At 40.7% G+C, this 19249-nt stretch overlaps 1 protein-coding gene and 1 pseudogene across 12 annotated transcripts in view; both read right to left on the bottom strand.

The window, feature by feature from the left end:
* The window catches only part of CARMIL1 (capping protein regulator and myosin 1 linker 1), a 346067-nt gene that overhangs the window by 233337 nt on the left and 93481 nt on the right, over positions 1-19249 (bottom strand). The gene's annotated exons all lie outside the window — the stretch shown is intronic.
* LOC115836446 lies at positions 6327-6426 on the bottom strand (annotated as a pseudogene).

Below are 19249 nucleotides of genomic sequence, written 5' to 3'. Positions count from 1 at the left end.
CTTCATTGCTGCGGCCCACACCAACATTAGCTTGCCTTCCCCTGCTTAATTGGCTCTGATCACTGGGCAGAAACAACTCATTGCTTTTTCCTTTACACATGCTGACTCAAGTATTCTTAACATCATTAGTCATGTTTCATAGTGTCTAGAATAAAAACAAATTGACATCCACTTCCAGCAATTATTCCATTTTACACTTTGGAGAAAAGAAGTGATCGACAGCTTCCAATCTGCCTAAAATCTCAAGCAGCTAACACTTTTGCAAAACAATCTGACTATGCCACATGCCTGTATCCCCAGCTTCTTGGGAGGCTGAGGCAGGAGGATAGCTTGAGCCCAGGAGTTCAAGGCCAGCCTGGGCAACACAGCAAGACCCCCCCATCTCAAAAAAGCAAACAATACAATATGACTAAAAGAAGATTTAAAGTTATGCAAAACACATAATAAACAGTATCAATTTTTAAACCAATGAGAAGCTGAAAGATTCTTCTGAAGTCTGCTTATAGACGCCAATTAAGAAATGGAAGTCTTCCTCATGTCTTCTCAATTAAAACCATTCCATTTTCTACTGGCAGAGTATCTATGGATGAGACAAGCACAGTGCCAGGCACTTGGAAATGCTTGGTGAGTACTGAATGTAAAACATGGAAATGTGGGTTTCTCTAGCAGTGGAGGCAGGAAATCCCCATCAGTAAGGAGTGAAAGCTAATTCCCCTTAGGGCAGTCATTCCTACTTTCTTGGTAGTGCCTGTTAAGTAGAGGCCAGGTGTGGTGGCTCATGTCTGTAATCTCAGCACTTTTGGAGGCCGACACAGGAAGATCGCTTGAGGCCATGAATTCAAGATCAGCCTGGGCAACAAAGAGAAGCCTCCCCATCTTTACAAAAAAATGGTAAAAATTTGCTGGGTGTGGTGGTCTGTGCCTATAGTCCCAGCTGCTACACTTTGAGAGGCTGGGGTGAAAGGATTGTTTGAGCCCAGGAGTTGCAGGCTGCAGTGAGCTATGATCATGCCATTGCACTCCAGCCTAGGTGACAGAGCAACACCCTGTTCTTAAAATAAAATAAAAATTAAAAAAAAGGCCTGGTGCGGTGGCTCATGCCTATAATCTCAGCACTTTGGGAGGCCAAGGCAGGTGGATCACAAGGTCAGGAGATTGAGACCAGCCTGGCCAACATGGTGAAACTCCGTCTCTACTAAAAATATAGAAAAATCAGCCGGGCGTGGTGGCACCTGCCTGTAACCTCAGCTACTCAGGAGGCTGAGGCAGAATTGCTTGAACCCGGGAGGCGGAGGCTGCAGTGAGCTGAGATCGCTCCACTGCACTCCAGCCTGGGCAACAGAGCGAGACTTCATCTCAAAAAAAAAAAAAAAGTAGAGAAATCCACATTTAAAAGAAAAAACATAATAAAACTCTTGTCTACGCTAAATACCTTCATTTCTATCACCTAATAGTAGCTGTTTTAACTAAGGCAGGCATCACCAAAAGAAACATTAGCCTTTCAATACTCTCCAGCCTTTACTCTCCTGTTGTAGAGACAATAATGATGCCAAATCCAACATTTATCAACTTGAGGACATCAAGAAATGCTTCTACATCAAATGGGTCTCAAAACATCCAGAACACCTGCAGACACATTGCAGATGTAATGCTACAATAGTAACATGGTTCAACAAGGTCTGGAGGCCTCAAACAGTGAGGATTTTTACTTCTACTTGCCTATCTGCTCAAGATCTTTTTCTCATGAACTATTTCTCTCATAGTTCTGTTCCTTCCTTTTCTTTCTTCCAATAGATACCCATAATGACAGAGTCCATTTGCCAACTCACAGCTAGAGGCAAAGAAATCATTACCCACTAGGAAAAGGGGCCCATAATCGCATCTGGTGATTATTCTCTATTTAATACGATGCTTTTCCCTGAGGCCTCAGTCTTCTACTGAAAATATTTTAATTGTAATTATAAAGTCATGACCATCCACATGTATAGCTGGTTTGCTTCAATTAGAAGTCACTGCAACCAAAAAACAAAGTACTTTCAGTTCCTCACACTCATTGTGTTTAATGTCTCCATTGGTTGAATCTCATGAATGGCTCACTGAATTGAAGAAATGACCCCAAGTAGGAATTCTAAATTCTGCATCTTCAAAAGATAGTCTTCAAAATCACAGAAAGAAAAGCTGCTGAATTGCAGAATATATATTGCTATTTAAAAGGTTATAAATCTTTTAACTTAAGGAAGGGTAGAACTCTCCACTTAGAAAATTCAGAACAACTTATGTTAATGTTTCATTTGTCTTGAACTAGAAACTGTGAGCATAGCGTTCAACAGATTCAGCTATCCACTTATTCACTGACTTTTATATCTCTGCATATGCTCTTCAGCCTATTATCTGGGGAACTATCAAAGAAAAGTTGTGGCCCAAATGCTGGATTTGCCTGTTCCTCAGTTCATAACTAGTATTTTTCAAATGTAGACCTATAAACACTTTTTTTTTTTTGAGATGGAGTCTCGCTCTGTCGCCCAGGCTGGAGTGCAGTGACGTGATCTCGGCTCACTGCAAGCTCTGCCTCCTGGGTTCACGCCATTCTGCCGCCTCAGCCTCCCAAGTAGCTGGGACTACAGGCACCCGCCACCACGCCTGGCTAATTTTTTTTTATTTTTAGTAGAGATGGGGTTTCACCATGTTAGCCCGGATGGTCTTGATCTCCTGACCTCATAATCCGCCTGCCTCGGCCTCCCAAAGTGCTGGGATTACAGGCGTGAGCCACCAAGCCTAGCCAACTATAAACACTTTTAACTTTCCTTGAACCAGAGCATTTAAAAATGTATATAGTCTGTACATTAAATGTGTTGTTAGTGAAGTAAAAGGTGACATCATAGAGTGTTATCTAGTCTGTCGTGATTTTTTTTGTTTTGTTTTGTCTTGTTTTTTGAGACGGAGTCTCACTCTGTCACCCAGGCTGGAGTGCAATGGTGCGATCTCGGCCTCCCGGGTTCTAATGATTCTCCCACCTCAGGCTCCCAAGTAGCTGAGATTACAGGCATCCACCATCATGCCCGGCTAATTTTTGTATTTTTGTAGAGATGGGGTTTCACCACGTTGTTGGCCAGGCTGGTCTTGAACTCCTGACCTCAGGTGATACGCCCACCTCAGCCTCCCAAAGTGCTAGGATTATAGGTATGAGCCACCACAGCCGGCCTCGTGATGTCTTGTATTATCTAGTACTATCGTGATTTTCACCTATTGCTTGTTACTTTCATGCAAATTCTAATTGACTTTCAAAGTAAAATCAATAAAAATGACCAGTGTTTATATGATATTTACTATGTGCTGGACCTTAGTCTTTGCTTATATTAACTCATTTAACCCTCCTGACAACCCTATGAAGTGGGTACAGTTATTTCTTCAATGTCCTGGGGGGTGTTTGTTTTCATTTTAAAGTTCCTACTCCTAAACTATTCTAACAAAGTTCAAGTAGCAAGATATCAGATTACAAACAACAGGCCAGGCATGGTGGCTCAGGCCTGTAATCCCAGCACTTTGGGAGGCTATGGTAGATGGATCACTTGAGGTCAGGAGTTTCACCAACATGGTGAAACCCCATCTCTACTAAAAATACAAAAAGTTAGCCAGGTGTGGTGGCAGACACCTGTAATTCCAGCTACCTGGGAGGCTGAGGCAGGAGGATCACTTGAATCTGTGAGGTGGAGGTTGCAGTGAGCCAAGATTGAGCCACTGCACTCCAGCCTGGGCGACAGAGCAAGATTCTATCCTCACCACCCACCCCACACACACACAAAGATTATAAACAACAAAATTAATTCCATGTCCTTGTATCATACCAAGGTAACTGCTTTGACACTGTAAATAACCAGTGTGATTGGTAAAATAATTAAATGTATTATTAAATGTATTAATTCTTGGGCTATTTGCCCACACCAAATTTCCAAGGTTAATCCTACCCTTCATTGTGCATGAGGCAAATATACTCAGATATATCCAGACAGCAAGTTGGCTACGGTTGAGAGAAAGCAAGAACTGCAGGCAAGAACAAGCTCAAAAACAATCTGTAACCTGATTTTGAAAACTAAATATTAATTTCATCACCTTCTTTACCAAATCTTCTAACAAGTGGCAAGTCAGAGTGAAGTTTCTCTCTCTTCCTTCCTCTCCATTCTTTGAGGTGCTAATGAGCAGAAAATGAGAGTCTAAGGCTCAGAATAATCTACAGACTGGAATAATGAGTCTTGGAAAAATTCAAGAGCTGAAACTAAAGCCTTACTAATTTGCACCATGAAAGAGGCCATTTTTTATGTTAGTGCTGACTGATCCAAATCCGAAATAAAAATACCACCAAATCAATATATTCCTCTAGAAAACATGTATTCAAAAGTTTGTCATGATCAAAGCAAACACTGTGATTTATTTGGTATCTATTTATCCCAAAAAAGCTACTACTATTTATCTCTTTTGTTTATCTATGTGAAAATAAATTCCAAATGACTATAACAGGGCATGGTCCATAGTAAGGGCTCAATAAATGTTTACTAAATGAAATGCATGAACGAATCATTAGGCCCCTCAGCATTCTCACTTATCTACTGTCTCCAGTCCTCACTCCCTGAAAACCATATTGCACAGAGCCACTAGAGGATTTCTTCTAGAACACAAATATAATCATGCCACTCAACAGTTTGAATCCCGTTCACAGAATTCCCCACACCTCACCAGCAAACTGAAGTTCAAACTCTGTCACAGAGCACCTAGCCCATTCTCTCACCACTCTTGGCCTTGGATATATGGCAATAATAGTGAAATTCCCCTTGCCTACATGGTGTTCTCTCCTCCCTTCTGTGAACTGGATGCCTTAGATAACTGTTCTCCTGATAAGTTGTACATAACTTTATAGCTGCACTCAGCTCACCACATTACTGTTTTAATGTCCAACTTTCCTCTCTCACCGAATATGAACTCCGTAAAGAAAGATTATCTTATTAATCATTGTCCCTCCAGCATCTAGAAGAGTACTCAGCACATAGTAGGTACTCGATAAATGTTTACTGGATGCTTGGATAGATGAATGGATGGACGAAATTAAATAGTGTTACATCTATCCAAAAGGAAATTCACAGGCAACCACGCTTTTGAGGATGATGATGTTAGACTTGCCGAGAGGAAAAAATAAATAAATTTAAGCAGCTTGAACAAAACACTCTATTATTAGCAATGATTATAGAATTTATAGTCATCAAGTAAGACAGTACCTGCTGGAACTGTCTCTTAATTTCTCAAGGCAGTGAGGCTTGGATATCCCTGAGAAAGAGGCAATGAGGTAGAAGCTATACATTCTTGGGTTCTCTGCCACACAGGTTGCATTCTGAAAGCAAATCCAAAAACACCAATGTTTTGAGAAAAAAAAAACACAAACTGGTGTCCATACAGCACCATGTGGGCATACACAGCTTCCATTGAGTGGACCAGGGTAGGTGACTGGCTCAGAGCAACCTCAACCATCACCCAACGGACACACGAGTCCAAGGCCACTCTTGTGGTAGAAGAAAAAGCAAATGACACCTGAGTACCTGTTGTACACGTGGCTGATACTACAGAAACTAGTATATAATTAGAATTTTTGGTTTGTGTCTTAATTGAGGCAGCCACCTTTGACACAGGTCCTGGCTATTGGTGGCCACAGAGGGATCTGAGCATCAACACTGGCAAAACCAACAAAATGTGCTGTTGCTACGTGTGGGCTGCGTTGGCAATGGTGCCAGTAATGTCCCACCATGTTATTCTCCTGTGCCTCATGCTCTGTACTCAAATCCAGCATTGGGGCAATTGGGCTTTCTTTCTTGAAAACAAACATTCTGAAATTTCATGTCTTAAAAACCAGCCAGGCGCGGTGACTCACGCCTGTAATCCCAGCACTTTGGGAGGCTGAAGTGGGTGGAGCCCTTGAGGTCAGGAGTTCGAGACCAGCCTGGCAAACATGTGAAACCCCATCTCTACTAAAAATACAAAAATTAGCCAGGGATGGTGGCACATGCCTGTAATCCCAGCTACTCAGGAGGCTGAGGCAGGGAGAATTGCTTGAACCCAGGAGGCGGAGGTTGCAATGAGCCAAGATCATACCACTGCAGTCTGGCCTGGGCGCCAGAGCGAGACTCCACCTCAAAAATTAAATAAATAAATAAAATGTAGATGGGAAGTTTATTATCCTATTCTCTTTTTGCATGTATTTAAAAGTTCCCATAATTATTTGTTCTCAAGAAGTTTTGCATAATACAAAGTTTTAAAAATATACATGCCATAATTTTGTTTTAAAAAATATGAAATATTTCATAAATTTGCATGTCATCCTTGCACAGGGGCCATGTTAACTTCTTTATTGTTCTAGTTTTAGTATATGTGCTACCAAAGCAAGAACCACAGTTTTTCTATTTCAAGATATTAATTTCAAGGTAATCAGGACAGAAAAAGCAAGAAATCAAGGTTACCAAGATTATCTTACTGAAGGGAAAATACCAAAATACTAACACCAGTAATTTAAACATAGATTTCATCCAATCTGGCATAAAGTATTTCAATTAATGTCACCAGAAGGAGATTACACTCTTCTCTATGGATTGTTACATGTTTATGGAAATTATTTGTATCTTTAAAATATATTATTTTTGTTTTTCACTTCAAAAAAACTTTAGAATGGCACCATTCTTCCTTCTATATCTATGTACATTTGAAACCTTATAAAGAAATTTCTTGGCACCCTCAAAAACCACAATCCAAACCTACCTTATTCCCAAAAACAGACCCACTTTCTCATGCCACTACCCAAGTTAGGGAACAATCTTCTATCTTTTCTGTGACACTGTCACGTTTAAATGTCCTCATGGCTCCTGAGATACCCACTACCAGACTCATCAGAACCTGTCCAATCAAATCACCCCACAGTACTCAACCCAACCCACTCCTCAGGGCCAGAGAAGTCCACATTCTGCCCTCATTTGGACTTTAGAGCCTCTCTCATTCATACACTGCCCTCTCTCACCCCCATCCAACTCCATTGTGATTTTATGATATAATAAGAAATATAAGGCCAGGCATTGTGGCTCATGCCTGTAATCCCAGCACTTTGGGAGGCCCAGGCAGGCAGATCACTTGTAAGAGGTGAAGCCAGCTGAACTTCCTGGGTTGAGTGGGGACTTGGAAAACTTTTCTGTCTAGGTAGAGAATTGTAAACGCACCAATCAGCGCTCTGTGTCTAGCTAAAAGATTGTAAATGCATCAATCAGCACTCTGTAAAAACGCACCAATCAGCACTCTGTGTCTAAAGGATTGTAAATGCACCAATCAGCACTCTGTAAAATGGACCAATCAGCACTCTGTAAAATGGACCAATCAGCAGGACATAGGCAGGGACAAATAAGGGAATAAAAGTTGGCCACCCCCAGCCAACAGCAGCAACCCACTCGGGTCCCCTTCCACGCTGTGGAAGCTTTGTTCTTTCGCTCTTCACAATAAATCTTGCTGCTGCTCACTCTTTGGGTCCATGCCACCTTTGAGAGCTGTAACACTCCCACAAAGGTCTGTGGCTTCATTCTTGAAGTCACTGACACCAAGAACCCACTGGAAGGAACCAACTCTGGACATAATTGGAGTCAGGAGTTTAAGACCAGCCTGGCCAACATGGTGAAACCCCATCTCTACTAAAAATACAAAAATTAGTCAGACGTGGTGACGTACACCTGTAATCCCAGCTACTCAGGAGGCTGAGGCATGAGAATCGCTTTAACCGGAAAGGCGGAGGTTGCAATGAGCTGAGATTGATCCACTGCACTCCAGCCTGGGTGACAGAGTGAGACTCTGTCTTAAAAAAATAAAAATAAGTTCTTCATCCCCAGTTCCTAGCACAGAGTTTCTAAAACCTTTGGAATCTCCTGGGCGATAGGAATGAGAAGAGTGTCTCTTGTTCATTATAAGCCCATTTTCAATCATACTTGAGTTTAGACAAATGTGATGACTCTTGGTGGGCCCCTAGAGAGCTTCAGGATGAGGGCTGGTGGTGGCCAGGGGAACCAACCATGAAATTTGAGGAATGAACTTTCAGCCCCTGCCCCATTTCTGGGGAGGGAAGAAGGGATGGAGATTGAACTAATCACCAATGACCAGTGATGTAGTCAACCATGACTATGTAATGGAAACGCCATAAAACCCCTAAGTTACAGAGTTCAAAGAGCTTCTGGATTGGTGAACACATGAAGGTGCTAGGAGGGTGGGCATCTAGAGAGGGCATGCCCTTCCTCTATACCTTGTCCTGTGCATGTCTTCCATTTGGCTGTTCCTGGGTTGTAACTTCTATAACAAACCAGTAATAGGAAGTAAAGTGACTTCGTGAGTTCTGTGAGCCTTTATAGAGAATTACTGAACCCAAAGAGTGGGGCTCATAGAAACTCAAGATTTATCATCTCTTGGTCAGAAGTATAGGAGACCTGGACTTAAAACTGGCATCTAAAATGGAGAAGAGTCTTGTGGGTCTAAGCCCATAACCTGTGGGGTCTGTGCTAACTCTGGATAGTGTCGGAATCGAAGAATTGGTTGTTGGTGTGGAAAAAATCCAGCCATTTGTGTCAGAAGTGTTGTGAGTAGAAACAGATCACAGACCCACCCAATATGCAAGGGCCAGAATGGCTTAGGTCTGAAGGAAAACATTCTACAAGAGCTGTTAGACTTAGGTGACACAATTTTTTATAACTGCCTATTTCAATACTATTAAGATATAACCTTCTGCAATTTGGTGGTACTTGTTTATAATTTGATAGGCAGAACTCAAAGAAATTCAAAAACTGAATTAAGGTGACTAAGTGAAAATTTTAAAGGGCAGGAAAACACAACCTCTGGAATCAAGACTAGGAATTTTGGCAACTAAGTTATCAAAATATTCTCACCATTTATAAATTCTAGCAGACTTTCTCTAACCATACAAAAATCAAGAGAAACAAAAATATAGCAGTCCAAACACACATACAGTAGAAAGAGAAAAAAAGATGAGTGTACCCTCAAAAAAGTCCCTTTTCCAATGCAGGTTTCTTGCTACTTTAGACCAAATATTTCGTGTGGTCCAAGGCATGAGTCCACATCTGGCAAAAAAGAGTACACAGTCTAGACTGTGGCTCCTTAAAGGAAAAATGCGTGTCTAAGTTATTTGTAAATTTCCAATGACCTACACAGTGTCTGGTGCAAAGAAAACAATAAATGGTTGATTAATAAAGAGAGGCTTGTTGTGAACCAAGGCCTTAGATTTTAAAAAGGAAGAACTATCGATAAAGGTATTTGGGACTTATTTACAAATCCCTATCAAACATGAAATCTAATTCAAACAATAGGAGATATAAGTTTTTTTTTTAGTTTTTCGTAGAGTTCATTATCTGGAAATTTTGTAATTTCTGTAATTTTCCATTTACCTTCCCAACCCAACAAAATCTCTTTCTCTTTCCTTGAGGGCAAGGGTCAGCAAACTACTCCAGAGAACCAAATCTGACCTACTGTCTATTGCTTTAAATAAAGTTTTAATGCAAAATAACCACATCCATCAGTTTGTATACTTTCTATGGCTGCTTTCATACTACCATGGCAGAACTGAGTATCTACAACAGAGAATCGGCCTGCAAGCATAAAATCTTTGCTATCTGGCCCTTTAGAGTAAAAGTTTGGTGACTTCTGCTTTAGAGTATCATATAATACTAAATACCCAATAAAATACTGTGTTTTTAAAATAACATCGGAGATTCACTAAGCTAAAGTTATTTACAAGATAATTAAATATGCTATTCACTTTTGGTCCATATGGCTTTATTTACATCCTCACTATTAAAATCTACCAAAGACACAGCTTTAAAAGAATAGAAGCCTAATGATAAAGAAAATCCTTTCTTGCCACCTAATTTATGCCATGATCTACTATGCCTTTGAGAGTCCTTAAAGAGCAGAATAAATTCTACAGAGGTAAGAAAAGGAAAGAAAAAAGTGCATAAAGAAGCTCAAAAGAAATGTAAGGCCACACAAATTAGAACCAGGGTACAGGGTCACACATACAACATATTGATCACTCCACATATTGAGTAAATGTAGTATTTAACAAAATGAGTTACACGTAATGTTAAAGAAAAAGAAATGGCAGAAAAAGCAAGTGAGCTCTTTGGTTTACTTAACCAGGCTAAAAGGCTATTCACGGAAAAGTGCCCTTTTGGAAATGTAGCAATCCCGGCCCTTGAGGAGACTCAAGGAAGACAATGTGAAGAGATCAAAGGCATTTCACCCTGACCTGTACCCATTTCACCAGAAGGTTCTTTCCATCCACCTTTTAGTGATCAGAAAGAAGCAAAGCCCTGGAGCCACCTCAAGACACACAGCCTGACTACCTCTGCTTAATGCAAAAAGCTCTCTGGCCAGCTGAGAGGTCTCACCATCCTCTGAAAGAATCTTGTTTATTCCTACCAAACCCAAACCCAAATCCCTCCTTCTTCCATCTATCCAAATTCTACACATCTTTCATGGTCACATTCAAAATTCTAAGCAGCGCAACTGCACTACTCCAGAGGGACCCATTCTCAAAGATGATGTAAATGGTGTTCCCTGGCATTCTACAACACAGTGGCCCCAATCCCAACTCCTCAAGAAAGTCTCTCCCAACACATCACAGCAGGCTGACATTCCCCTTTCTTTCCTCAATATGTATCTTATGGCCCTACTGGACTGTAAGCTCCTAGAAGACAGGACAATATATACCTCTTTAATACAAAGCTAATAATGGCACGAACACCAAATAGCACCTGCTGAGTCAAACTTTGTGCTAAATGCTTTGTATGCATTATCTTATTTAAGTCTCAAAATAATCTTATGGGTATGTGTGACCACCATTATTTTAGTTTTGCAGATGAGGAAATCGAGACTTAAAGTTTTAAATTTGCTGTAGTCCATACAACCAGAAAATGGCTGAGCCAGGAGTCTGACCAAGGTCTGTCTGGTTCCAAGAGTAATGTCCCTAAATTGTACGCTAACTCTCACCCCAAAGGTACCCAATAAAACCAGTTTTTTTTAATCCCCAAGATAGTGGATTGGAGGCACTGTGAGCATGCCTCTACCACTTGGAAAGACAAAATAGTGTGGAGAGATTCACACTGTGAATTTTTTTTTTCAGGAAGAAACACAGGAACTTACTATGAGGCAGGTGGAAAACTCTAAGTCCCCAGAGTGTGAGAGGAGAATAAACTGCTTCTAGGATATACACTCCTACTGGGGAACCTGGCAATCCAGGCCACAAGGGAAGCCCTCAACCCTACCCAGCACTAAAGCTGATTCAGTGAGCCATGGGGAGTATATGAGAAGGAGTAGCACTGGACATGCTTTCAGTGTACTCCCAGTCTCCAGCAAGGACAGAGGGAAGCCATTGCTGATCCTGCCTCACAGGGGACCTTGTGGAAGTCAGCCAGCTAACTCAGACAGCAATCACAGGTTGAGATAAGCTCAACTGAGATTCACGATATGAGTGGGAACAAGCTCCCTTGGCCAGAACTGAGGGGCAAGTGGGAAGTGTGCTGCAGCCATAAGAGAGCACAGGGGTTCGGTGCCCCTGCTGTGTAGGGATACCAAGAGAAATGTGGCCTGAAGGCCATGCAAAGGCTAATGGCCTGGGGCAGTTTTGAGTTCTGAGTGCCAACTGTCTGGAACCCAGCTAGCTGCTGCTAGTGGTATACTGTGGCTATGAGGCCTGCCTTGCCAAGTGCATGAAAGCTGAGTAGGGCTTGCTGCTACCTGCTACTTACTCCTCACTCTCCATGCAGACTCTTCGGTGTAGCAGAAGCAGCTGTGCTTTTTCCTTGAATATACCCCAGCAGCCAGAGAACTGCCTTCAGATGTCCACTGGGACCTCTACTTTTGCCCACATATGGAGAGCTAGAGCACAGACTTGCCTGACCCAGCCCTCACCTGGCTTTGCCCCTCAATCCTACCCTCATAGCTTAATACAAAGAACAGAAACTTTTGGGAGCTCTATAACCCCACCAATTGCCTGAGACACCAGAGTACCTCCCCTGGGTACATAAGGCAAAGCAGAAATCCTACCACCACCACGGCTGATGCTCTTTTGCAAGCACCACCTTCTGGTTGGAGGCCAACTGACATAGGAGATTAGCATCTTCAGGCAGAAGAACACAGCACGCAGGAAGGAGAAAACTCATCTGTGACCTCAGCAATCACTATTGCCTGCAACACCCTGGCTAACCAAGAGATCTTGAGTCTGCCCATGTGACCAGTTCATCTATTACTACAACCAGTACTTGAGAAAACCAACACACTAAGGCTTTTCATGACCAAGGAATCTCATAGCACTCCCATGCCATCCCCAACAGAACTAGTGCTGGTACCCACTGCTGGGATACTTGAGGACAGGTCACATCACTGGATCCCTTGGAGACATCCCCCAGCACCACCCTGGAGTGTGGCAGCTCCACTAGGCAGCTAGACCCAGATAAGAGTTGCATTCACAGTAGTCTGGACTTCAGGGATTTCTACTCCTAAGGGAAGAAGAAGTGCATGACATCAAGGGAGCACTCCATGAAACAAAAGAATCAAGATGGCAGGCCTTGAGTCCCAGAACTTCCCATTTCTGGGAAGTTTCTTTTAGCACAGGCACAGTTGCAGTGCTTGGCTCAGCAGAAAACGTTTGTGGCTCTACCCCAACAGCCAGTCAGCCTTGGTGCTCATGAAGGGTCTTGGAGAAGGTGATTTCTTTTCCTCTTCATCCACTATCGACCTAGCTGAGGCTTCCCCCATGGGAGCTCAGCATGGATGTACCTGTAGACAGCCTTTCTGGAATACTTCAGAGTAACTGCATCCATAGAGAATGCATGTCCCCTAGGTTCAAGCTTGGATGAGGGGTACAGTCACAATCCCTTTCTATGTTGAACATCAACATTCCTGCAGATGAAAAGAGGTGCCTGATCTGAATAGCTGGAACTCTGGGTCAGGAGTGTAATTGGAAGGTGGATCACTTTCCTGCTGGCCTAGCAGGGAAGCTGAGATGGCTTCTTCCCTTTCCCTTGAAAAGACCTCAGTGCATTTCACTGAGAGCTGCCCCAGCTGCTTCTACCAAGGCTGGGACCTCTGCCCACCACTGAGCATTGCATTTACCAACCTGCTTTAGCCACAACTGATTTTTATCCATGGACATCTCTCCTACTGGCCTGAAGCCCAAGTTGTTCAACTCAGTAAATAAAATACTGCAGAAAAAAATTAAGTAATTAAAAAGTGCACAACACTGGGGAATGAGATAAGCTTTAAGAGACCTCTGCAATTCCAACCCCACAGGAGACAATGAACCTGCTCACAAACCAAGCACTATGCCACTACAACCAGCATCTGAGAAAGCTGTCATACAAAGACTCTCTATAACCAAGGAAGTCATACACAGTCTTTTTTTTTTTTTTTTTTTTTGAGATGGAGTCTTTCTCTGTCCCCCAGGCTGGAGTGCAGTGGCGCGATCTCGGCTCACTGCAAGTTCCGCCTCCCGGGTTCACGCCATTCTCCTGCCTGTCCCGAGTAGCTGGGACTACAGGCGCCTGCCAACACGCCCGGCTAATTTTTTGTATTTTTAGTAGAGATGGGGTTTCACCGTGTTAGCCAGGATGGTCTCGATCTTCTGACCTCGTGATCCGCCCGCCTCGGCCTCCCAAAGTGCTGGGATTACAGGCTTGAGCCACCGCGCCCGGCCCATACACAGTCTTTACCCCTGAAAGCACCAAGAGTTGAATTAGGCTACAATAAACTATAAAGTCACATCCTCAAGGGAGAAAAAAATTTTTTAAGTCAAATCAAAAATAAATTCAAGAATAATTAGAATAGCTTACCCAAATTAGAGGAAACTAGAAAAATAATTCTGGCAGCCAGGTATGGTGGCTCATGCCTGTAATCCCAGCACTTTGGGAGGCTGCGGCAGATGGATCGCCTGAGGTAGGAAGTTCGAGATCAGCCTGGCCAACATGGTGAAACCCCGTCTCTATTAAAAATACAAAAATTAGCTGTGCATGGTGGTGGGCACTGTAAGCCCAGCTACTCGCAAGGCTGAGGCAGGAGAATCCCTTGAATCCAGGAGGCAGAGGTTGCAGTGAGCCAAGATCGTGCCATTGCACTCCAGCCTGGGTGACAAGAACAAAACTCCATCTCAAAAAATAATAATAATAATTCTGGCAATAAGACAAAACAAGGTTCTATAACAACCCCAAAAGATCACACTAGCTCTTCTGCAATGGATCCAAACCAAGATGAAATCTTTGAAATACCAGATAAAGAATTCAAAAGGTGGATTATTAAAGCTATTCAAGGAAATACTAGACAGAGGTAAAAACCAGCATAAAGAAATTGAAAAAACAATTCATGGTATGAACAAAAAATTTTCTAAAGAGACAGATATTCTGAAGAAAAACCAATCCAAACTTCTGGAAATAAAAGATACACTTAGGAAATTGCAAAATGTAGTAGGAAGTTTTAACGCTAAACTAGAACAAGTAGAAAAAAGAATTTCAGAGCCTGAAGATAAGCCTTTCAAATTAACCCAGACAAAAATAAAGAATTAAAAGAAATGAACAAAGTCTCCAAGAAATATGAGATTATATAAAATAGTCAAGCCTTAGAATCAATGGTGTTACTGAGGGAGAAGAGAAAGCAAAAAATTTGGGAAACTTATTTGAGAAAATAGGTGAGAAAAATTTCCCTGGCCTTGCTGGAGATTTAGGTAACCAAATGCAAGAAGCATAAATAATTCCTGGGAGATTCACTGCAAAAAGGACATCATCAAGGCATACAGCCATCAGGCTATCTAACGTAAACATGAAGGAGAGAATTCTAAGAGTAGTGAGACAAAAGTATCAGGTAACCTACAGGGGAAAACATACCAGACTAACAGCAGACTTCTCCGCAGAAACCTTACAAGCCAGAAGGGATTGGAGTCCTATCTTTAGCCCCTTCAAACAGAATAACTGTCAGCCAATCATTTTTTATCCAGCAAGACTAAGTTTTACAAATGAAGGAGTCTTTTTCAGAGAAGCAAATGCTGAGGGAATGTGTCACTACCAGACCAACCCTACAAGAAATACTAAAAGGAGTTATTAATCTTGAATCAAAAGGTTGATATGCACCAGAATAGAACCTCTAGAAACCATAAAACTTATAGGACTTATCAACAATAATACAATAAAGAAAACCAAGTACCTGTAACAATCAACATAACTGAACAGTACCTTGCATCTTGAGATTAAATACTCCATTTAAAAGATATACTTTGGCAGAATGGATAAAAAGTTACAAATCAAATATCTGCTGTCTTCTAGAGAATCACCTAATATGAAAGGATTCTTACAGACTCCAGGTAAAGAGGTGAAAAAAAGATATTCCACAAAATATACGTTCTTCTCATCAGAACATGGACCATTCTCCAAGACACACCATATGACAGGCCACAAAACAAGTCTCAATAAATTTTAAAAAATCAAAATCATACCAAGTATCTTCTCAGACCACAGTGGAATAAAACTAGAAATCATCTGCAAAAGAAATTCCCAAAACTATACAAATACATAGAAATGTATTTGTATTTCTATGTATACAACCTACTCCTGTATGACTTTTAGATGAACAATGAAATAAAGATGGATATTAAGAAATATTTCAAAATGAATAATAGTGACACACATCATCAAAACCTCTGGGATACAGCAAGAGCAGTGCTGTGAGTTAAGTTTACAACACTAAATGCCTACATCAAAAAGTATGAAAGATCACAAACTGACAATCTAACATCATACCTCAAGGAGCTAGAGAAGCAAGAACAAACCAAACCCAAAGCTAGCAGAATGAAAGAAATAACAAAGAGCTTCTCATTAGAGCAGAACTAAATGAAACTGAAACAAACAAACAAAAAATACAAAAGATCAAGGAAACGAAAACTTCGTTTTTTGAAAAGATAAACAAAATCGCTAGATGATTAGCTAGATTAACCAGGAAAAGATTCAAGTAAGCTCATTTAGAAATGAAAATGGAGGCCGGGAGCAGTGGCTCAGGCCTGTAATCCCAGCATTTGAGAGGCCGAGGCAGACGGATCACGAGGTCAGGAGATCGAGACCATTCTGGCCAACACGGTGAAACCCCGTGTCTACTAAAAATACAAAAAAATTAGCCAGGCATGGTGGCGCATGCCTGTAATCCCAGCTACTCGGGAGGCTGAGGCAGGAGAATCGCTTGAACCAGGGAGGTGGAGGTTGCAGTGAGCCAAGATTGTGCCACTGTACTTCAACCTGGCGATAAAGCGAGACTCTATCAAAAAAAAAAAGAGAGAGAGAGAGATGAAAATGGAGACATTATAACCAACAGAAATACCAAAGATCATTCAAGACTACTACGAACACCTCCATGTAAACAAACTAGAAAATCTAGAGGAAATGGGCAAATTTCTGGAAACATACAATCCTTCTAGCTTGAATCAGGAAGAAACAGAAATCCTGAACAGACCAACAAGTAGCAAGATTGAATCAGTAATTTTAATTAAAGTTGCCAAAAAAAAAAGCTGAGGGCCAGATAGATTCACAGCTGAATTGTACCAGACATTCAAAGAAGAATTGGTACCAATCTGTTGAAACTATTCCAAAGGTTGAGAAAGAGGGCATCCTCTATAACTCATTCTATGACACCAATATCACCCTGATACCAAAACCAGGAAAGGACATAACAGAAATAAAAAAGACAAAGAAAACTACAGAACAATATCCTTGAATCAACAAAGATGTAAAAATCCTCAACAAAATACTAGCAAACTGAATCCAACAGCACATCAAAAAGATAATTCACCACGATCAAGTGGGTTTCATCCAGGATGTAGGGATGGTTTAACAAATGCAAGTCAATAAATGTGAAACATCATATAAACAGAATTTTAAAAAAAAACAAAAATCTATTGATCATCTCAATAGATGCAGAAAAAGCATTCGATAAAATCCAGCATCCCTTTATGATAAAAATTCTCAACAAACTAGGGATAGAAGGAATATACTTCAAAATAATAAAAGCCATATATGACAGACTCACAGCCAACATCATACTGAAGGGGAAAAGTTGAAACCATTGCCCTTCAGAACTGGAACAAGACAAGGATGCCCACTTTCACTACTTCTATTCAACACAGCACCAGAAGCCCTGTCAGAGCAATCAGGCAAGAGAGAAAAATAAAGGGTATCCAAATTGGAAAACAGTAAATTACACTATCTCTGTTTGCCAGTGGTATGATTATATACCTAGAAAACCCTAAAGACTCCTCCAAAAGACTCCTAGATTTGATAAATGAACTTAGTGAAGTCTCAGGTTACAAAATCAATGTACACAAATCAGTAGCACTGCCATACACCAACAGCAATCAAATTCAGAATCAAATCAAGAACTCAATCCCTTTTATAATAACAGCAAAAATAAAATAAATTACCTAGAAATATACTTAACAAGGAGGTGAAAAATCTCTTCAAGAACAACAAAACACTGCTGAAGGAAATCAAAGATAATATAAACAAATGGAAAAAATATCCCATCCTCATGAATTGGAAGAATCAATTTCATGAAAATGGCCATACTACCCAAAGCAATCTAGAGATTTAATGCAACTTCTATCAAAATACCAACATCATTTTTCACAGAATTAGAAAAAAAAATTCATACGGAACCAAAAAGAACCTAAATAGCCAAAACAATCCTAAGCAAAAAGAACAAACATGAAGGCATCACATTACCTAACTTCAAATTATACTACAAGGTTATAGTTACCAAAACAGCATGGTATTGGTATAAAAGTAGATACACAGACCAATGTAACAGAACAGAGAACACAGTAATAAAACCAAATACTTACAACCACAATTGATCTTCAACAAAGTATACAAAAACATAAATTGGAGGAAGGACTCCCTATTCAATAAATGGTGCTGAAAAAACTGGATAGCCACATGTATAAGAATGAAACTGGATCCCTATCTCTCACCATATACAAAAATCAACTCAAGATGGATCAAAGACTTACTAAGAGCTGAAACCAATTACAGTAGACAACCTAGGAAAAACTTCTGGACATTGGTCTAGGTAAAGAATTTATGACTAAGACCCCAAAAGCAAATGCAACAAAAACAAAAATAAATAAATAGAACCTAATTAAACTAAAAAGCTTCTGCACAGCAAATCATCATCAGAGTAAACAGACGACCCACAGAGTAGGAGAAAATATTTGCAAACTATGCATCCTACAAAGAACTAATACCCACAATCTACAAGTAACTCAAATAAATTAGCAAGAAAAAAAACAAATAATCCCATCAAAAAGTGGGCAAATGAATAGACATTTCTCAAAAGAAGATATACAAATGGCCAACAAATATACAAAACAATATTCAGCATCACTGATCATCAGGGAAATGCAAATTAAAACCACAACAAGATACCACCTTACCCCAGCCAGAATGGCCATCACTAAAAAGTTAAAATACAATACATGTTGTCATGGATGTGGTAAAAAGAGAACACTTACTTATACACTGGTGGTGGGAATGTAAATTAGTACAACCTCTATGGAAAACAGCCTGAAGATTCCTTTAAGAACTGAAAGTAAAGATACCATTCCATCCAGCAATCTCACTACTGGGCATCTACTAAAAGGAAAAGAGGTCATTCTATCAAAAAGACACGTGCACACATCACAGCACCATTCACAGTTGCAAAGATATAGAACCAACCTAAGTGCCCATCAACTGATGAGTGGATAAAGAAAATGTGGTCTATATACACTATGGAATACTACTCAGAATAAAACAGAATGAAATATCTTTCACAGCAATTTGGATGGAGCTGGAGGCCATTATTCTACGTGAAGTAACTCAGGAATGGAAAACCAAATATCATATGTTCTCACTTATAAGTGGGAGCTAAACTATGGGTACACAAAAGCATACAGAGTCGTTTAACGAACTTTGGTGACTCAGAAGAGGGGAGCGGAGGAGAGAGGTGAGGGATACAAAAACTGCATATTGGGTACAATATACACAGATGACAGGTGCACTAAAACCTCAGACTCCACCACTATACAATTTGTCCATGTAACCAAAAACCATTTGTACCTCAAAAGCTATTGAAATTTTACATATATATATACATCAACTAAAAA

This window comes from Nomascus leucogenys, chromosome 8 (assembly GCF_006542625.1).
Source record: "Nomascus leucogenys isolate Asia chromosome 8, Asia_NLE_v1, whole genome shotgun sequence".
In the NCBI taxonomy this organism is placed as follows: Eukaryota; Metazoa; Chordata; class Mammalia; order Primates; family Hylobatidae; genus Nomascus; species Nomascus leucogenys.
This window is presented reverse-complemented; position numbering and strand designations above follow the sequence as displayed.